Source organism: Dromaius novaehollandiae, chromosome 15, assembly GCF_036370855.1.
Source record: "Dromaius novaehollandiae isolate bDroNov1 chromosome 15, bDroNov1.hap1, whole genome shotgun sequence".
NCBI lineage: Eukaryota > Metazoa > Chordata > Aves > Casuariiformes > Dromaiidae > Dromaius > Dromaius novaehollandiae.
This window is the reverse complement of record NC_088112.1, coordinates 22,501,473-22,522,488: the sequence shown is the minus strand read 5'-3', so window position 1 is coordinate 22,522,488 and position 21,016 is coordinate 22,501,473. Positions and strand designations below refer to the sequence as shown.

At 41.6% G+C, this 21,016-nt stretch overlaps 1 long non-coding RNA gene across 9 annotated transcripts in view; it reads left to right on the top strand.

Annotated features, from left to right (window-relative positions):
- Nucleotides 1-21,016, top strand: part of LOC112994142 (uncharacterized) — a 71,433-nt gene that overhangs the window by 32,942 nt on the left and 17,475 nt on the right. For 5 of the 9 annotated variants that reach the window (XR_010391801.1, XR_003261874.2, XR_010391805.1 and 2 more), the window contains 4 exons: nucleotides 4,583-4,748; nucleotides 15,027-15,207; nucleotides 18,173-18,778; nucleotides 19,304-19,679. This is a non-coding gene — a long non-coding RNA (uncharacterized LOC112994142). The remainder of the gene's footprint in view (nucleotides 1-4,582; nucleotides 4,749-15,026; nucleotides 15,208-18,172; nucleotides 18,779-19,303; nucleotides 19,680-21,016) is intronic. The other 4 variants (XR_003261873.2, XR_010391804.1, XR_010391802.1 and 1 more) reach the window with 4 other exon arrangements.

Sequence of the window (21,016 nt, the reverse complement as noted above, 5' to 3'; positions counted from 1 at the left end):
CTTTCAATAACTTCTCTTAAGTTCAGATATGAGTGTAACTGACTGGTTACAACATTCCCTGACGGGTGCAGTTGATAAACATACAAAAAAAGGCAGCTAAACATATTCCAAGATCACACAAATCAGTAGCTATTTAAGCACATAGCTGATTTTCAAGCACAAGGTAAAATCCCACTGAGGGGTTGTCTCCACGCCTAACATGAAATATTTGCTTACCTGCCTGGCTTTAGACAGGAGTAAAACTCTCCTGTTGCCTATTCCGGAGCAATACAATTGAGTAGAAACTGAACAGGAGGAAACAGATCTTTAAGTGTTCTGAGAGCCAGCTTCCAGCCCCCAAGAAAACTAAATATTTGGGGTTGAACATATAGATGGAGATACACAGTTGGTAATCACAAGTAAATGAAGCATTAACAAGGAGCCAGCTGTTCAGCGAGCAGAACACCACAATCTACAGTGAGTAAGAGTGTGCCTAAGGCGGCAGAAGCTTTTCCATTTCTTCGTTTCTTTTTTCCACTCTAACTTACATCTCTCGTAGGCAAAGGAGAGGGAAGAAATGACAAAGGGATTTGCATTTCAGTTCTGATGACTGTAATATTATGTGCAGGATTCCTAGTGGAGGAAGCACTATAATGCATCTTGTATATCTTTAAGGTGAAAAGAATATTGACCAAAGATTAACCATGCTGGAGCACTAAAGCTGCATGAAAAGACATCATTATGTTTGGTCAAGAACTGCTTTCTGTTGACAGCAACCTGTTACTTGACTTCATGTGTTTATTTTTGTTAAACGAAGGATAAATTTCCGTGTGATGCATTTTTCTAACAGTGTTAACCCGAGGAATGGCGTATATTTAAGGGGACGCTGGGAGTATTACCTGTTTTGCCCATCACTTGTGTATGTGCTGCTCATCACTCCATGCTTTTTCATGTTGAAGCTTCTTTAGAGTGGCAGATACCCTGTACTTGTAGGTCAGGCAGCAACAGAAATCGTGTATCCATAAAGTACCTAACTCCCAGAGCAGGATAAGGAAGTGACCCAATTAATTGTCGATGATCTCTTGCAGACAGACTAGAATAAGATGGTGGTGTAATATTCACATAAAGGAAGCCTTTTCCACGTCCACACTTGGTTTTGGCAAGTAGTCTCAAGGGCATTACATCCTGACTCTTCTGTATCTTGTTCAGTCTCAGGCTGCTGCTGTTCCTCCTTCATTCCACTAATTCCTCTTCTGTAGGGTAGCTCTGAATTGTCATCTTCTGCTCTGGACCAATGTGTCTATGTTGTGCTTAATCTGAACTTAATCCCTTATGCCTCATGTCTGAGTTTTGCTCCTATTTAAAAAGCCTCAGCAGTGTGGGACTTCCAGGAGGTATTCTGTTTCCTTTTTTATTTACTGTAGAAAATTGCTGAAGGGGGGCGGGGGGGGAGGGAACCTCGACTTTTGCTTGGGGAAAACATGTCAGAAACAGAGTATGGCTTCAAGGAACAGTTGAAGAATGATGACAGAAAAATCCAGCTCCCTAGAGGGTGAGGTTAGCAGGGGGTCACGATTTAAGGGTCCATCCGACTAAAACAGGAAGGTAGAAATAAACAGGGGAAGGTCAGGGTGAGAACACTGAGACTTTGGTCCCAAGATACTGGTGTAATAGAGTGAAGTACTAAAATGTCCAAATGACTCTGTTCATTATTCCTCTTGGTGTATGTAGAGCTTGAGTGAAGAAGAGGGCTAGAGAAACAGAAGAGAGAAAAGCAAGGATTATTTAGAATATTAACTGATGTTAATCCTCCGGAAGCTCTTTCCTTAGGGTAATACATGTAAAAAACTGTCTTACTCTCCTTTCTCTTTGCTCCAACATTCTTCCATCCAGCCATCGAGCAGCTTTTTTGTTTGTCCACTGGCCTTTCAGAGTGCTCCAGTCCTTGCTGTTTACTACAGCTACTTCCTTTTTTGCTTTGGCCTTGTGAGTAACTTCACTCGCAGGATTTCCCCTGGCTTTAAAGGCCTGTGTGCAGAGCCTGGCTGCTCTGTCTCTTCATGCTGCGGGGAGCCCGGTGCCTCTCCCTGCTTTTGTCCTTTCACATCCCTATTCTCAGCTTTCTGGAGCTCTGTAAGCCAGTCTGCAGAAGTTTCTAAAACATCTTTACTGAAGCACTTTAAGGCTCTAGATGAAGGTTTGTCTTCCTTAGGGTTGTCTCCTTCTAAAGAGATCCTAATCTTTTAATAAACCGTAGGAGGTATTATCCATGCACATTTTTATTCCTCTTAGTCCAGTCCAGTAAATCTGACTTCCAAAGTAGCTGAACAGCCAGTCTCTTCATGTGTAGACAGAGGCAAAAGAATTAACATCCCTGCTATTCTGAGTCCACTTCTAATTCTTTCACTAAAGAGGGCAGAAAGAAATCTTTTCTGAATAAAATTAAAATACTTATCAGTTTGGTGTACAGCAAAATAAGGCAATCGATACATTACTTCCTTGCAGTGTCTTTTTTCCTTCCTGACTGACTTGGGTTATTCTGAAACACTTGCGTTGGCACCTAATTAGAAAGCTCGTGCATGTTCATGATGAAATATGTTCCAGCAGGAACGGTTTTCTTCTGGAGTCCAGAGATTCTGGAGCAAGTTTCCATTTTCCTTAGTCTGCCTCTGTGACCTTCACAAGTCTCCTGATGTGACTGTTCATCTATAAAATGAGGAAAATGCCACTTGTTTTCCATGTGTTGTGAGTGCAAAAAATCTCAGAAGGTGCAGGTGGTAATACGCTATATGTTACAATGGTAGTATATAACAGCTTTTTGTACTTAAATGTTTGGAGGTGACTCAACAACAGATACATAATATTTTTATGGTTGAATGTATTTATTCATCACTATATCACAGGAGTATTTCATGGCTTGAGTAAGGGATTTTGAGCTTATTTAATGAAAAATGTTTTGTGGTTATTCTTTCTTCCACTCCTATTCCAAACTCTTAAGTCATGCCATCATTATTTATTGCTAGGTGAATCCTAGCAAGGTGCTCAGACCTCTGCTGGACTGGAATGACAAGACAAGTCTCAGCTCAGGGGCTTCAAGTCCAAAAGGCACAAGGCACGATGTCCTGTTTTGGGGAGCTCTGGGGGAGGTAGCAATCGTAGCTGGTTTTACATTCAGAGGTTAAATTCTGTTTGGTTTCAGGATCAGGTGAAATACAGTAACTTGCTTTCAACCATTGTAAATTTTCAGGTGGGCAGAACTGAATGGATTGCCCTTTACTCCAAAATCTAATTTCTCTATTACACGAGAGTAGCATTTATAAAGAGTTTGACTCCTAGAGCCTCTGATCGTAGAGTCTCCGGCCGGTAACAAGGTAGTGTCTTACAGGGTATGAAGGGAAGAAAAAATTCTCTATTGACACTGAACAAACATTAATATCTGCTGCGTTTTCTTCCATGTAGGAGAGTGCTTACTCTGAGATAATACGCGGAGAAATTCTGAATAATTTAAGTAGCCAAAGGCAATTCTAGATACAGGCATACATAGCTCAGACCAACATCCCTTTCTGAGATCTTTCTTAAGTTCTGGTACCAAAAGAACTTACTTTTTTGGTGAGGATGTGGTGCACATATATTGCACTCATGAGATTAAATTGTGAAGCTTTACCTTCTTCAGACCATGATTAGGTTACCTTTTGCTTTTACCCCAGAGTGCCAATTAAAAATAAAGCCTATGCAATCGTACAAAAGGGCATGAAAGTAAACATGGGAGACTTGTCATGGACTGCGTTCTCTCTGTGTCACCATACACACTGGGCATGACTGCTCCTGCAGTTGGAAGTAATTGAAACAGGTGCTGTATTAATATTTATAAGTCCTCACTAAAACATTATTTGATGTATTCGTGCGAAATGCTGCCCTTGGAACACTTCCTGTGAACCGGCTCTCAAGTGCCCTTCTTTTTTCTGTGCTTCTTGAGTACATTATGTACATTGCCAGTGGAATTTCGTATTATTCATGACTTGTTTTTTAGATCTCAAAGCATCTGAAGGCGTGTCTGCGTCCGCGTGTCTGCGTCCGCGTGTCTGCGTCCCTTTTCTCCCCAGAGCTGGTCAGAGAGCAGTGCTCACTGGAAAGGAGCCTCTGCTCAAATAAGCCTAAAAATAATCCAGCATGTAGGTCTGTCATTACTGGGCTGTTAGCTGCCCGTGAACTGTGTAACTGAGACAGAACGGACTACATGTGTCCACGGAGCGTTGCCTCGTGTCCTCGTCTTCCCTCTGTCCTGTGGCGGGTGTTCCCGGGCTCCGGCCGGGGCTGCGGCTGCTTCGTGCTGGGCCGTTGTGTTACTGCTGCAGCGGGGCTGAACGAGCATAAAGACAGGAGAGTAATGAAAGGTGAATATTGCCATGTGTAGTGACTTTTTACATGAATTCGTACCAAATTTTGTGAGGAATGATGGATGATTTTATGAATAGGTAGCAATCAGCTTAGGTACTCGTTTAGTAAGAAACAACAAGGCCAAGTCAGCCTGAATTCTGTGACAGTTCTTCACTGCAATTTCAATGATGCAGATATTTTTATTAGGGTTTTTTTCTGTTGGCAGATCCTGAAACCAGAAAGAGCCGCTGTGGTTGTCTAGACTGACCTCTCCAGGAGACTGAGGCAAAATCCTTCCCACCCAGACGCTGCAGGAGGTCAGATAAAGCGCCGCTGGGTTAGAGCGCTCGCCCAGAGGCAGCAGGCAGTCCTGGAGCACCAGATGATATTAGGTAATTTAGATACATACTGTTTTTTATTAGCAGTTTCAATAAAAACCAAGAACATAAAGCAAGGGGAGAGATGACTGGGAGTGTCACAGAGGCTTAAACTAGTACAGACCCACGTCTCTGTCTTGCCTGCGATACCTGCTGGGGCCTGCTCTGGTTTGGTACTTGGCGGCAGTAGGATTGAAGTGTCTGAACACAGGTGTGGCTGTGACCACATACAATGATGCCTTCTGCTCAGCTGAGTACCAGAAAATAGGGAAAAAATAAGTGCTTGCAGAGCACTGTCTTCCCTTCTGTTTCCAAAGGGTTGTTTAGGCATTTAAATAATGAAGCTGAGGAATTACGGCAGGGAATGGTATGTGCAGTGCCTAGGAAGAGCTGGCCAAAACAGCTTTTTATCAAAACAGGAAAAATCTGTTTCAGTGGAAACAATTTTTAGTGATATGTGTTTAATTTTCTCTGAATTGAAATGAAACATATTTTGATTTTTTAAGAAAAATTTAATCTGAGAAAATTTTGAAATTTCTAGTTGATATCTCATTTGAAGACTAGTTTCGCTTTCTAAAAATGTTGTATTCATATGTGCATTGTCACCTCAGTCAAATGATATTATTGACTAAAGTAGGGTGATCATGTTTATAGCAAAAGAGCAGCCCATGCGCACAACCAATACTTAATAGATGCCCTTGTTCTCCTGGGAGCCAGTAATTGGATGAAAAATAAACATTTCGTTGTTTCCCACTTTATTCGGTTTCGGGTGCCTTGGTGATTATCAGTGGCTGGGAGTTGTGTCCCTTCGATGCCCTGCGGCACCCGCAGCAGTGTTTCGGGGGGGGTCATGGCCGGCCGTGCCTCGCGCCTGGCTCGTCCTCCTCGCGGCAGGGGGGCCCTTCCTGGTGGTACCAGCGCTGCCTCCCACGCCTGCAGGGAAGCGTTGGGCTTCCCGCGGGCGCCGTGTATTTTCCTCCGTGCTTGCCTGAGTGCAAAATCTGCCTGCTTCGTGATGCGAGCCACACAAGGCAACTTGTTTAAAGATAGCTCTGATTTTTTTGTACAGTGTGTTATCTGCAAAAATGTTTCTACTTCCCTGAAGTTGGGATAGGAATGACATTATAAAAGGCTCAATTTGCTGCATCGCAAATGGTCTGTCTTTCAGGGCCGATGTCTGAAAATCATTCTTTATTTTGTGGAACTTAAGTCAATTAATGGAAAATCTGGAAAAGTAGAAACATTCTTTTTGTGTTGTTTCTTCAAAAGAATTAATTTTGGCAATAGATAGCTTTAGAGTTAATACCTTCATTTATGTTTTTCAAATTGCAGAGGACTCAGTGGGGTGCCTCCGCAGGACACAGTCATCTAGACAAAATAGTTTAAAATGATGCAATAATTATTTTTAATACAAGAATAACTTCATATTCAGCACCCTGTCATTCTGAGAGTTTATTTTACAATAAACTAAAAGTGGAATGCTGGTAGGAGTAGATTCAAATGGAATCAGGTTAAGCAATTCTGAAATGAAGGGTTGCTTAGGAATGAAGGCTGTTCTTGGAAACCATTTATGAGGACATTTTTAATGCCTTGAATAGATACAACTGAAAAGCTGAAATGAAGAGAAAGCTGAACAGGGGTTGTTACTGTTTCATTGCCCAGTTTAACACTCTCACCCTAGATTTCTAGTAAAGCTTGGATTATATTAAATACTTCAGTAAAACTAGTAGAAAAGAGAAGCTAGTACTGATGAACAAAATTTACTAGTTACACTTCTTGGGCAAAGCGTGTATTTGGACTAAGGGAACCGTCTTCATGGAAATGGTCAGATAAGTTAAGGTGTAAATTTAGTTAAACTGGTACTAAAACCCATTTTGTCTCTCCTAAATTAAGCTAAATTGAACCAAGGTCCGTTTTGACTGGGAAACCATTTTAGAGATAAATCATGATTTAGCTAATTGTTTTTTTTCTCATTGATAATGAATAATTCATTGTGAATTTCAAACCACAGCATTCAGATATTTTTTGGTGTGATTTTTTTTTTTCTTTTTTTGTACGGAGGAGGTCTTCACTTGGATGTAGGGAGCTAAATGTCCTGAGGGAAATCAGCCTACTGGAGGATTTGCAGCAAACCTGGAGTCAAAAGACTTTTTGAATGTGTATTGATCTAATACTACTTTATTGCTCTGAACTATGGAGCATACTTGAGGGAATTAGCAGCTAGGAGGTTTCTGTATACATTGGTGGTGACTGCTGAGAACGAGATGGGTCAGGTCCATCCCGTACACAGGTAATAGCAGTGGGGAAATGAGAGCTGGACCTCAGGCGGGTGGGAGGCCCTGGCATGTAGCAGGGGGAGGCAGCTGTTGGTGGCACGCACTGACACGTTATACAGGCGCTGGATGCAGCGCAGGCTGCTTGTTTAGGTGTAAGCGCTGCTGAACACCTCATGGAGAAGAGGGACTGCCTGGCTGCCAAGCTACCCTTGCTTAGCAACCGGACGATGGCAAAGGATCGCACTGTTAAGTAGCTCACTTCATTGTGCTTAAATCCATCCTGTTTCAGAAATACCTGTTCTCTGTCCACTTTTTTTCATCTTGGGACACTTCAGAGTTAACTGTGGATAACGCAATAACATTATGCCTAAGGGAGCATCATTTTGGTCTGCACTTAGTTTGCTCTTCTATTCCACCTTACTCCTCTACGTATAGTACTGCATACTGTTACTGGGTCAGATGATGTATGCAAGAACAGCCTTTGGGATACAAGCGTACTTTTCTCCCAAGGATGTCTGCTGGCAGCTGTAGTAAGGAAGATTTCTCCCTACATAAAAACAAAGCAGAGATAAAGAGTTTTGTACTATCAGTGCAGTGATAAACTACAAGGAACTGAGCTCTGTCAGCCACACCTGGCAAAGCAGATCTCTGCAAGCTTTCACATCTGAAGGAGAGACCGGCAGCATTGCTGTATTATGTGGGCAGGAGTGAGGTAGGGAGACATTTCCCAGCATGGAGAGAACAATTCTCTTCCTTTCTCAGGCAATTTCTTAAGTACTGGCAACCATGGTAACTGGAATAGAAATGGAACCAGTGCACTGCTCATTCTGTTTGACACAATTATTTTTGCAGAACATTCATGTTAAAAATAAACATGACTTGCACCAGATTCCCCAGCCACCTAGTTCTGTGCAGTGTGGGAGAACTGCCAAAAGTTTGTTTCGGTTTGGATGAGAGTGTGGCATGCTAAGGCCTGTGCGATGAGTCGGTGGCGTCTGTATGGCATCTGTACCCATCAGAATCATTTCTTCTTGATCTGCATCTGGGAAAGAAAGAGCAAGACCTCTCTAGGATGTCCACACAGCCCACTGGTCCCCTAGGCTAGAGACTGTGCCAGAGGGACAGCCTGTGGCTCCCTGAGAGCCGCTTTGGTGTCACCACGCGTTCCCTAGCCGTGCAGGCATCGGATCTGCGCGGTGGTGAAGCAGCTGACATCTCCACGTGTGCTTGGGGGTGGTTCTGCCTTTAGGCCTGTTTTGTGGCAATGCAATAGTGGTCTAAGACCCAGCAAAACAGAAGCTGTGGGCATGGTTTCATCAGTTTCAGCAATGTAGTTCTAGTGCAGCTGTCTAATACATGTGAAGGCAACTTTCTGGTAAATTATATGCAGACTGAATTACACCATAATTGTAATTTTTATGACTATATCTGCTTTTATTTCATTCTTACGTAATATAGAGAAATCCTAAACATTCACTGAATTTATTAGTACACAATACATTTGCCTACAAAGCATAGCTGTTTTTCCACTCAGTATAGCTTTTGAAGAACATAGTGTTTTAACAGTAGTTCCTGTAATTAATATGGCATATGTACTGCCATACTAAAACATCTGTAATCAATGTTTGCTCTCATAAGCATTGGCCTAGATCAGTGTTAATTTGGAGCTGATTGATAACAGTTCATGATCCATTGGCAGTAAAGCAAACCTGGGATGACAAGGCTCTTGCTTTAGAAATCCTGGGTGAGATAAGTGCAGGCTGCACTTAGCCCAAAGATGGTAAGCTGCATCTTAAAGTCATTACTGGAAAAGGAGTTTAGGAAGAAAAAAGAGTTCAGATACTTTGTCAAAAATACTGTGATTTAAAATTTAGAATAATTTACATTTGACATCTCTGTCTCGTGGCAGTGTCTCTCTACAAGAGATGGCAGAATATGGGGGGAAAATGATTGTCAAATCAGTTTTGTTTGAAATCAGCCATTCTTCATTAGTCTGAGCATTTCAGACTACATTCACATTCAGTATTGGGGATTCATTATCACCTGACACGGGTTTCTCATTTGTAAAGTTGTGGCAAATTTTTCCTGTCTTCAGGAGCTGAGCGGGTTTGAAAAGAACCATGTCAAATACTCCTCCATTTTTCATTTGAAAGTGCCACTGTCTTAGACTACTTTGCTTTGTTAGGAATAGGTCATTAACAAACTCATTGTGGCAAATATTTCAGAGAACAGAACGGTACAACTGAAATCACTGCTAAGATGTTGTGGTCTTATTTCCAAATGCACGGAAGAAGTTCCCTGCATGTGCACCAAAGTGGGTGAGGACACTGCAAAGGGTCCAGACTAACTGCAGAGAGATGGAGGGGAGGGTGCCTTATGCAACACATACATCCTTAACAAACAGAGTAGCCATTAAATTACCAAGCGAAAGCATGTGGAGATATAAAGGAAGTGTAAGACATTATATTTTTCCTTATCTTTTTAGTAAATGTTCTGAAAGTGAAGGGCAAGGCATAGATTGCAAGCTCTTAAAAAGAGCTCTTTGCAAGAGTCATTTTGGCAGTGTCTTACATTCCATATATAGATCGTGAGTCTATACTTTTAATGGACTGACAGATATACAGTAACTCAGGATAACTGTTTCTTCATTGCTTAGCTATGCAGATAAGAGGAATGCTTCCTTTTGATTGAGATCAGTTGTTTCTTAGCCAGTGGCTTTTATCCAAGGAGAAGACAAAGTTCAGATGGTAAATTGCTACTGTAGTAGGAAGGATGTTTATTGTGTCCTGTTTAAAGTTTCCTGTCTGGATGATATACATTCTCTTATAATAGCTAAGATGGTGTGTAATCCATCGGAGTGCATATTTGATCAGTGAGTGGCCATATTTGCTCGCTCTGTCACTTCACCATCAGGATTTAAAGTATAGTTCTGTAAAATCTACCTGGAATCTGGAATTAGTAGAGACAGTAGACACAATTTGACTGCCCGTTGCTTCCCTGGCCACTCTGGTGCTCCTCCTGGGCGAAGGGCGAGCTGCTGCAAGAGGAGATGAGGGGCTCTCCGGCTGCTGGTGACAGCTGCTGCCTTTCTCAGAAGAGAGGAAGCCAGTGGAGGGTGCAGATGCCCAGGAGCAATTTGGCTGAAGAGTCCAGCACCAGGCAGAGGCGGCCCAGGCTGGTGCGCAGGAGGAGATGGGTGCTCTCGTTGCATGGACTGCAGTAAGCCTTGCTGATGAGACGTTCACATGTTGTGTTTTGATAAGTCTGAAAAGACAGACAGGATCCACTTGCCACTTAGTTGCCTTGATGTGTTTATTCAAACCTTTAATAATGGATAGTGCAAGAAAAACTGCCCCAGGCTTTTCAGACTGAACGTGAGCGGTTCTGTGCTGATCTGCCCCGCCAGCCCCCGGGCTGCAGCGGTACACGCCGGGCACGGCACCGCGGCGGAGCGGAGCGGGGGCTGCAGGCTCCCCGCGGGATGCGGCGGCCGTGGGCTGGAGCAGCCGTTCTGCCGAGGCTGTTGGGTGAGGATGGCGCAGGGGAGTCCAGAGTTCCCCCCGTTACTAGCAAATGTAAAAGCGCAGTAGTACATGAGGCAGATGAACAGGCACAGCATAACAGGCCAGTGCATTCCCATGTGCTTCCTGCAGCTCGTCAGCTGGAGCTACATGCTCTGCTGTGTTGTATTATCTGTGACAGCTGCCAAAAGCAGGATAGTTTGGTCTTGAATCACCAGTGCTTTAAAGGTGTAGGCCTTAAAATGCTTTCTGGGATTATTTATTGTCTTTGTAAGTTCTGTGACCATAGCAATAAATGGAAATCATCTGGATGTTCTTCCTTCTCGTTTTTATATCCATCTTACCAGTGAGCAGATTTCCTCTCAAGCTCTCAAAATACATAGCCTCATATTTGCTTCTTAAATGAGAAACAACTTTTCCTATAGTTCTTCACCTATTCATCCCTGACTTAGCTTTAGGTCATTATATTTCAAACCAATTTGTTACTGAATTTTCAGCTTGTGTCAGTGAGAGAAATAATTCTGTTACTTTGTAATGGTGACTCATGATGCACCTTATGAACTTTAACTAGTCTCAGGGTAATTCTCATTGACAAATTGCTGTAGTCTGCTCAAGTAATTATTTGTCCTTGGGAAGACGTGTATCTTGTATTGAAGCTATGCTAAGAATAAGGCAATCTAACTATTAAAATGTATGCTGCATCATTTGAAGATTGCATACTATATTCTTTCACCCAGTTCATGCTAGCCCTTGAGAAGCAGAGAACTTGCAAAAAGTACTAAAAACTACCCCATGAAAGGCTAGCTGTTGCTGTTAGAGAAGGCATATAACTAATAGGAAGGTGTACAACTAGTTCTGATATGTTTTTATTTTCATTTCATCTTGGTGTTTTAGATCTGACAGTGATCACCAAGGAAACAAACTCGCTGGTGGCTCTCTGAATCTCCAGCACGTTTCAGCTGGATGCTGCTAGTGGGTGGCAGTATATCTCATTTTGATCAAGGAAACAGAAGTGTCAAGTGATCCCAGGCAATGGGTCACCTACTTCTCTCTTTAGGATTTAAAACCACCTCAGGTACCCGTCATGATCTCTGGCAACTGTTGGTAAAAGATGGCATGTACCACAACTAGTTTGTGATTACAGGAGGAAGAACAAAAAACTGAATGTCTCTGGACTTCAGCCTGAGAGGACTGGCTGATATGCAAGGATTTGCCCTTTTAATGTTGTGTTCTTACATATTTAGTTTCTTTGACAATGTGTATTGAACACTCCTTTCCTGACCAAGAGACAGACACAGGTGTAGGCAATATCTAGCAAATAGGACTCTGGCCTGGCTGGTATCTTTAGGTGTTGCCACAGCAAGTGTGTAAAAAAGTTGATAGCTAAACTCTGTTGATATATTTGTGCTCCTATATGCTAAGTCTGAACGCACACGGATATTACAGTGTCCTTCTCTATTTTGGTAAATGACTAGGACAAGGAGGACATCCTGCTGAATCAGAAATGTGTCAGTTAAGGTAAGAGTTCAGTAAATTAAAGCAAATCCTAGTTCTCTTGAAATCAATGGGAAAACTGAATGAAAGCTAATAAACCAGGATTTGACACAGAATTTGGTAAGAAAACATCACAGGTTGAAGAAACTCTGCCTTAGCAGGTCCCAGCTGCTACAGCCGTGTAGCTTAACTTCATAGTAAATTCTTAGACCCGTCTATGTACTGGGGTTGAATCCTTCCCCTCATGTACTGCTGCCGGGTATATCTGATGTGGAAGGACCTCACAAAAGAGGAACCCAATTTTCACATTGTCCTCTCAAACAATATTTTTTTATTTTCTGTCTCCTTCACCCAGAATTTGTGGCAGTGGCTGCTGCTGCTGTTGTGACAGATGCTGAAAGAGGCTGGCAATATTTTTGGTGCTAAAAACAGTATTTCTTTGACAAACTGATAAAAGAAAGATTTACTGTTATGGGGCTGTTTCATCTCAGGGTCATTTCCTACAGGGAATAACTTCAGTTCTGGCAGTTGAGGACGTGGGAGCACAGCACCAGAGGATATAAAGATAGTAAGGCCTAAGGGGAAGGGACAATGTACGGTGTGTTTGTGCAAGTAATTCCAAGTAGTGCCTTGTCCGGATACGAATCTCTATTCATGCTGCCAAGTTCCCTTTCAGTTTTCCTGCACTAATGACATTCAGGTCTAAATCTGCTTGTCTTACTCATGCTGAGGGGCAGATGAGTAAGCAGGTCCCTGGGTGAGGCAGAGCAGGCGGGGAGCACCAAATGGCGTAAGTGGAACACAGCCTGTCTCTGTGCTGAGCTCGGTCTCCTTGAAACCCGAGGCACTGAAGGGGGAAGAAGCTGTTCCATCGGCCCCTGCTGTTGCCTGCAGAGCTGGTGAGTGAGAACAGGGAGGGTTGTCATGTTTGTTCACTGTCACTTAGTTTCCTGGACTTGGTACCCAGCAGAAAGGCTTGCGCCAGCGCTGGTGGATGCCCACCGGCGCTCCTGGCCTCGGGTACGGAAGCCGACCCCACTCTGGCACCGTACCAGCTCCAGAGGGTTCATGCGAGGGGTTCCCACTGCTTTGTGCGCAAAGGACATGGGAAATGTGGGGACTAAACGGACTAACAGAGCCACAAGCGCTGTCTCTCCTTATAGCTTTGGTCCTGCTTAAGCAGTGCTGTGGTCTGGAGAGGGGTTCGAATGCATAGTTAATTCTGTTAAAAGGATCTTGAGTGCATCCACATGCTCACAAGGTTTTCTGCATTGGTGGTTTCACGAATGGTTTCATTAACTTCCCTCCAGCTGAAAGACAGCAGCATTGCCCCACTCCAGGCCTAACTTTTCCCCCACAACTTTGCTAATGACTATTTATCTGTAGCTGCAATTGGTGTGTCCCCTGTTCTGCTCCTACATGAGACTTCTCACTTGTCCTTTGGAGAAGCAAACAGTGACTTGCCCCTGGTCTAGTTCACCTGCATCTCATGAACGTTCATTAATGTTTAATTGGTGGCCAGCATCAGCTTCTGAGCTTATGCAACTTTTTGGACATCAAACTATGATATCCTATTCCTCCAAGCTTGCATTACACAGTTTGTGCTTTTCTTGTGTTTGGAATAAATAGAAGACAGTCGTCAGTCTAGGACATTTCACCAACATTGAATGCAATGGTTTTTTGTCTTCAAAGACACTGGGGATTTTAACTGATCTTTTCAACAGCTAACAGAAATTATATAGCTGTACAGCTCCATTAGTCTTTGAAAATATTAATCTACAAGTGTCTTCTGTCTCTAGTGCATTCCTGATTTCTTTCTATTGACAAGAATCAATAGCAGCATATCTGAGGAAACAGATAAACGTATATCTCACTAGTGAGAGGTAAGGAGCTGTTCAGAGCAAGTTGGTTTCACAGATTTCCACTTGTCTTTGCCTTTTCTGATTTCTTGGATAAATATTCTGCTACATACGTTACTCTGCTCACTTTGGATGTGTCTGAAATAGCCAATCTCTCTTCAACGTATTTTCAGCATTTTGCAATGTCAGATGTTGCTTCCAGCTGTAGAAAGAGAAATCATTTTTTATACTTCTTTAAAGTAAAAGCAATTTAGAGCATTTACATCTGTAGAAACAGTAGCTCCTTGTGGAGTCCAGCACCCAAGAGGTGCTTGTTTTTATTCACTGTCGGGCTGTATCAAAGGCAGTATTGTAGAATACTTAATGATTGCCTTTTCATGTCAGTTTTTTAATTTTTCCGTAGTGTCTTTATTATTCATACCAATCTGTCTTTTAGATCATCTTCCATAGACACTCCAGATTAAATTTTCTTCATTATCATTATAGAACTAGATGAATAAGTGGCACATCTGTTCATGAAGTGGTTTATTATCTGTTCTGATGAGGTTTTGCATGAATAGCGGAATGACTTAAATATGGAGCAAATGCATACAGGTTTATGCATAATCTTAAATTCATAGCCAGTAGTGCTAACTCGAGGAATCTGATTTTACACTGAAGAAATAATTATTAACTAATGATCTGGGACAACTTTTCTTGAAAGTCTTAACGGAGAGACAATACAAAACCAAACAAACCTGCATATGAAATAGCACTAATGAAGACCCACACATTTTTTAACTCATTTCATCACTGTAAAGGCAAACTTTAAATATTTTATAAACACCATTCTAGCCACGTAAAACCAGATTGCACCAATAAATTTATTTTTGCAGAAGCTATTTCCTAATTCCTTACAGCTGCATCATTTACAAGGGAGAACTCTGATCATTTGTCTGTCATACAGAAGATAGCACTAAATTTTGAACAGCCATATGTTAGTGGTGGTTTCCACAAACGTTCCTAAATTGTAAAATGTACACTGTCACGTTTGCATTCTGGTGTGCTTGTCCCACAGAGAGTTAGAAAGGTGGGGAGCAGAGCAATTAATTCCAGCTCTTCCAGTTACTTAGTTCTACTCTCTGGTACTTTGTGTCTCAGCAGATCTGGGGAGAGCAAAGCTGTCACCTCGGAAGCCCTCGGAGCCAGCTCGGGATGGATATGACAGCCCAGGTTCTCCAGCTGCATGTCAGCTCCCTTTCTGACGGGAACTTTCTCCCTTCCATGCCTCACAATATTTGCCTGAAGTCAAAGAAGGATGGCTCAGTCCTTGCTAGGTGCCAAGGTGAGAGAGGAGAGGAAGGAGTACTGGAGACCAGAGGAAAACCTTGTCTCCGTTTGGGTGCCTGAGCACGGTTTGATGCCTTCATTGACTTCGTGCATCTGGGGGAAAATGAAGCATCAGATTTTTATATGATCTTTATATTTTTATTTTGTGGATGTGAAATGTAAACAGATTACATGTAAAATAGGAGCCAGTGTAACACAGAGGAGTTCCATCTTGAGCTGCAAGTGACAAATCACTTGAGCTGCAGGAGCTGTCACAGTGTACAAGGTTGCCAGGAACAATCAATGAAATTATAGCCTTGTACTGCACGGTTGTTTATCTGTTATTATGGAAATAAGGAACCGTCAAAACTGTTGAAAAAAACTGAGGATTACAGTATGCACAATTTTGGAATATGACAGCAGTATTTAATCATGCTATCCTGACAGGTCCTGTTTAAAAAAAGTCCTAAGCTTCTCCTGCTGTGGCCTGTATATAGCTGAAAAGCTAATAATTAATGTTATATATTAGCTGTTACACAAGAACAAATCTGGAATACTGTATACTGTCTCAGAAGTCTTAAATCCTTGGAGTAGAATAAGTAATATAACAAACAGAAGGATGTTCATTATTAGTGTGTCTTCTCCCAATAGATAGATGCATCAAATCCTGGCATGTGTTAATGCTTTTATCATGTATAAACTATTTTTATATAGATATGAATCAGTACAGGATCTTTTGAAATAACCAACAGAAGTTATAGCACTCGAAACAGATCATGATAAAAATAGGAATCTAAAGCTTTTCTCTTCATACAACATTGGAGCTATATCTAAAAGAGTAATTTGAGAAGCTAAACACTTAAGAGGTATTCACAATATCTGTCTTAAGACTGAAAAATTTCATGCTTCTCCTGTAATGAAAAAGAGCTCCTTCAGGAAGAAATTCAAATACCTAAAGTTTGGCCACTACTCTAAAACACTTTCATCCTGCAGAAATAGTGTGGTAGAACACCACCAGGAGTTGGCTAGACTAAGCCTGGAAGAGCGTGGACTAATGCCTGGTCACAGCATCCAGCTTTCTTATTCATACAGCAGTATTAAAAAGCACAGAAAAAAGACAAAAAGCAGTTACTGAATTCTATAGCTTCTGTTCATGTCTGCTTCTAGCTGAACCTACTCATCTGTCAAATTCTAATTTCCCTCTATTATTTTCTGTCTCAGAGAACTGAATGTGCCCATCGTATAAGTATTTCTACTCTATTTCAATGGGAATTGTGTGTAAAAGGAAAGAATGACAGACAGTTAGTACAATATGGAGCCGAGTGCTGATTTACAGTACCTGAGAGTCTGGACCAGTATTGCAATATTCTGGAAACGTTTGGGCTCTTGAGTCCTTTATTTAATGAAGGGAAAAAAATGATCAGCTAATCCTTTTGCTATCTACAACAGAATATGAAGAAATATTTAAATCCCATCTGAAAATAAGTAAGGAATGATCATTTAATATATCATTTAAAGAAGAGAATATTTTACACTTGAGACTCCTTCCTCCTAATAAGGCATTATGATTTAAACTTTAGGCTTGAACTAAAATCTAGGATAGAACAGACATTCTCACTCTACAGGTTCAGACTGGAGGAATCTCTTAATTATAACATGTTGATAATTTTGGTAAATAATATGAATTGGACATTGACATTTTCATAAACAATATAGACAGCCCTAAAGATGCATTTGCACCACACTGTCATCTACATATATTTGAGATACTTGGTTTTCTTACTTATTTCCCAGATTTTATAAGTCAAAAGATCTTTACTGTGGCTTTCTTAAAGAGGTATGATTTATACCTGAAATGCTATTGTAGCAATTTTAAATATTTAAAAAGGAAACCCTTAGTACAGATTAGCCTTAGACTGTTATTTGTGATCTGTCATATTGGCAGATACTGTTCAGAACATTTTTGCCTACCTCCTGAACAGAGTATCAGTCACGTCAATTCTTGACAAGCCCTAAGGAGAATAACATTTATCAGTATCTATTAGCAGAGTCTAAAAAAAAAAAAAAAATCCCTAGAAATGACAGTTTATATAGAGAGTATGATCTAGCTGGAAAATACCAGAAGCTTGATGTTTTCTCTCAAAAATTCTAAGTTGTCTCCTTATATAGTTCTTGTTATCATAGTTGCCAGATACCTCAGTGTTCTTAGTTTGGGAGATTCCTTTTATATATTTTCAAATCAATTCTATGAGGGAAGACAGCAGTGAGTCCAAAAAGGGATACTGGGAAGCTAGAGCCATATTCAGATAGCATTAGATTTACCCAAAGCACTGAGCCTACACTTTTCTGTTGGCTAGTGCCCCTAAATCCCTGAAGCTGACTGACAAGAAACATCTGATGCAGGGATTTGAGGGGAATTGTGTGCAGCTGAGTGTAATGCCAACTGATGTGCCTCAAACTGTAGCAAAGCAGACAGCTGCTTCTCCAAATTTGCCTCTATTAGCAGCCTAATCATAAGATGACTTTCTCGTTTCCTCTGTCACTGCCCATTACTGGAGCAGTTCACTTCCAAGAGTTGGCCTGAAAGCAAAAGTACTCAAGGTGTGCGGTCTGGTAGGAGATGTGTAAATCCTGCAGTGTGACCTCTCGCTGCGTCCCCAGCGTGCTGGGGCAAGACCAGGAGCATCTCCCTGTGCATGCGGGTTTGGGGGGACCGGCCAGACCCCAGCCCCGGCGGGCAGGAAAGGTCCGTGGTGCACCCAGAGTGCTGGGTGGCTCCAGGCAACCGGCTCCCTCCCTCAGGTTTATTTACATGCTGAGTCAAAAACTGCTGAACGGAGATCAGGTATTTCAAGAGAAACGGCTCTGTTTCAGGAAAAGGCATAAGAGGTCCTGAGCCTCTGTTGTGGCTTTCATTCTCCAGCACCGTAGGTAAGCAGTAATAGTAATAAATGATCATTTCCTTTTTGCTACTCTTGCAGGACTGGTTCATCGCTGAGCCCTGCAGCTCTGAACCCGTTAATAGTGGATCCCGTTTTCTCATAGCAGCATCAGCAAAACAGAAACCGTTTCTGCCTGGGCATAGACGATGGACAGGTGCAACAATTTCATCTGGAAAGAGAGATGTTTCTTGTCTCGTGTCAGATAAAAATATACATAAAAGCATTCACAGGAAGTAGAAGTCAGTAGTATGGTGAAAAGAACTAATGCATTTGCAAAAGATAATGTAAATGAGGGACTGTACCTAGTGTCAAACACTTCGAGCACTTTGAGGGGTTTTTCCCTCTTCCAGTAACCTGGCATGCAGTATGGTGCCTCTCATCATTGACTCTCCCTTTTAAATTTCAAAATTTTAACGTAGGGAAAAGGAAAACAAACGCATACACTACTGGTAACGAGAATAAACAAACTTCTGCCTCTCCCCGCAATGAAGACAGCAAGGTAAAGCTACACATTTCATATCAGCTGTTGGAATTTTTTCTTTATTTTCTTACCAGATCAGCACAGAGTCTAAAAACCAATGTAACATTGACCAAGGACTGCCAAGGTGTACTGATCAAGAGCATCATGTAGCTGCACATACACAGGTATTTCCTGAGCTTCCAGGAGACACGGTTGAAAATTAGGCTATATTTGTCTTGCTTTAAGCTAATTGTTTTTTTCCTTAAGATCTGACAGTTTCTTGCAGCCTGAACACTGGCTACATAAGGTGTTTCCTCTTTGTGTTATTTGGTTATTATTTCCCTAGTGCTAATGCTACTGTGCTGCTTCCATGTGAAATCCCAGAATGGTGCCTCTTCTGGCTCCTTGAAAATAGGAGGCAACAGGCTCAGCCAAAACTGAGCAGTCATCAGCGAATGCAAGATTAGGTATTTGTACTGCATCAAAACCAGTATTTGATGCAGGTAAAAACCGATCAGTGGACAACATAATACCAGCAGTCTAAAGCTGAGCACTAGTGCTTAGCTGCATTACTTTTTGTTTTTCTGTTTTATGGGTTTTTTCTTTTCCTGAGCTCTCTTACTTAATGTATGAGAAAATAAATAACACTGAAACAAGTTTTGTTATAAAGCATCCACTGTTCTGGGAGGAGTATTTTTGTTTTATTTTAGAAACTACTTTCAAAACACCCATTGCAAAGCTTAGATTGTTTTGGGATCCTGCAAAGCCAGAGCAACACTGCAGTAGCACCGTCTGTGAGTGCTTTCGTGCCTCGCAGACGCACAAGGCCCACTGTCTCGACGCATGGCCAGCCCTGGGTTTCCATCTGTCTCCTCACCTGACCGATGGCACTGTTCAGGGGCCTGTCTGTATTGAACCTTTCTGGAGGCATACTGAGGGAAACACCCTTGGCAGGGCCAGAGCTGCCCAAGGCGGAAGGCTGATACCCTGCCCAGTCCTGTGTCTGGTCTTGCCTCAGCTGGATCTCTCTGAAGGCTCATGAGTCCTCTTCTCTGCTTGAATGTTGTAGTACTTTCTCCAGGTCACGTGAGTACTATCTTTTATTTCTATAAAAATTAACAAAGGATAAGGCCAAAACAGACGTCAGTGTGAGAAGCTTAGGAGTGAGGAGGTTGAAGACATCAGTCAGGTTTCCTAGATGCAGTATATGTCAGCATTATTTTTTTTCTTTTCTTTTTTTTTTAATGTTGACAATCTTTTGCTTTGAAGAGAGACCACGTACAAGTAGTTTTTTTTTTCCAGCAGACACAGTATTTGCTCAAGAAGTGCCCAGAATTTCATATGGTTAAATTTGTCACTACATCCATTTAGCTATAATAGTAAAAATCAGTGGGACTATTAAAGTAGATTATGCACTAATAATTATGCAAATATTCCTTCACTGAAACTATAAAAAAAATCTCATGAAGATTTAGTAAATGGCTATTATAAGGAGAGAAATATGTGGAAAATGAAAATGAAGATCATTAACGTCAAGAAGTTAAGGGAATTTTTTTGTTATCATTTAAATACATGAGTTGGGATGCCTTTGAAGATTTAACCTGGAGGAGATTATTAGTTATAACAGTGCTGAAATACAGCTGCAGGATGAAAATTGGGTCTGTCTGGAGAAATGATCACTGGAAAACAGATCTCACCTGTTTCGTCCTTTTAGAAAGAATTTAAATACAATATTAAGTCATTTTTAAAAAGCAGAATAACTTTATATCCCTAGCAGGTAGATCTAAAGGGAATGTCCATTTTCCTGTTTCAGGGCATCAATTAGTAGCTGGAAGAAGTTAGAAAGGGCTATTCCCCCCCATGTCTTTGCTTTTTAAGCTCTAGTTTGAAGAACAAGATACTGGCTATAGCTGAGTATTGAACAAAGAAAGATAATCTGTTGTCCCACAAGCTGTAACAGCTTAATATTTTGCTAGGGCTGATGTTATGAAATGATTTAATGCTTGATAAAGAGTCCACTCAAAGGAGCAAATTCAGTTTAATTTATTGAAGCTGGTTTCAGCACTCAGGTCCTGGTGTAACACTTAGTGCTTAATTGACTTTAAGCCTAGAGGAACCACTGGAAGTGTAGATAGCATAGTGATAGGTGGCCCTTCAAGGCTGATGCCTCTGTCCTGATGAAATATACCCATTTCTTTGTTATACCTAAATATCAGCTTTTGTATATAAAAACTGGAAATTTAAAGTGCATTTTGCTATATAGTCCTGGTATAATATCCAGCATAGATCCAGACTGTGCCTGCCTGCTTTAGTGTCGAAGTGTATCTGGGATGCTACAGGCAAATTACCCAGGATGCTTTGGTTGTCTGCTTAGTCAGGGGAGATCAGTGGGAAAGGTAAAGATTGCCAGCAAGCAGTCTGAG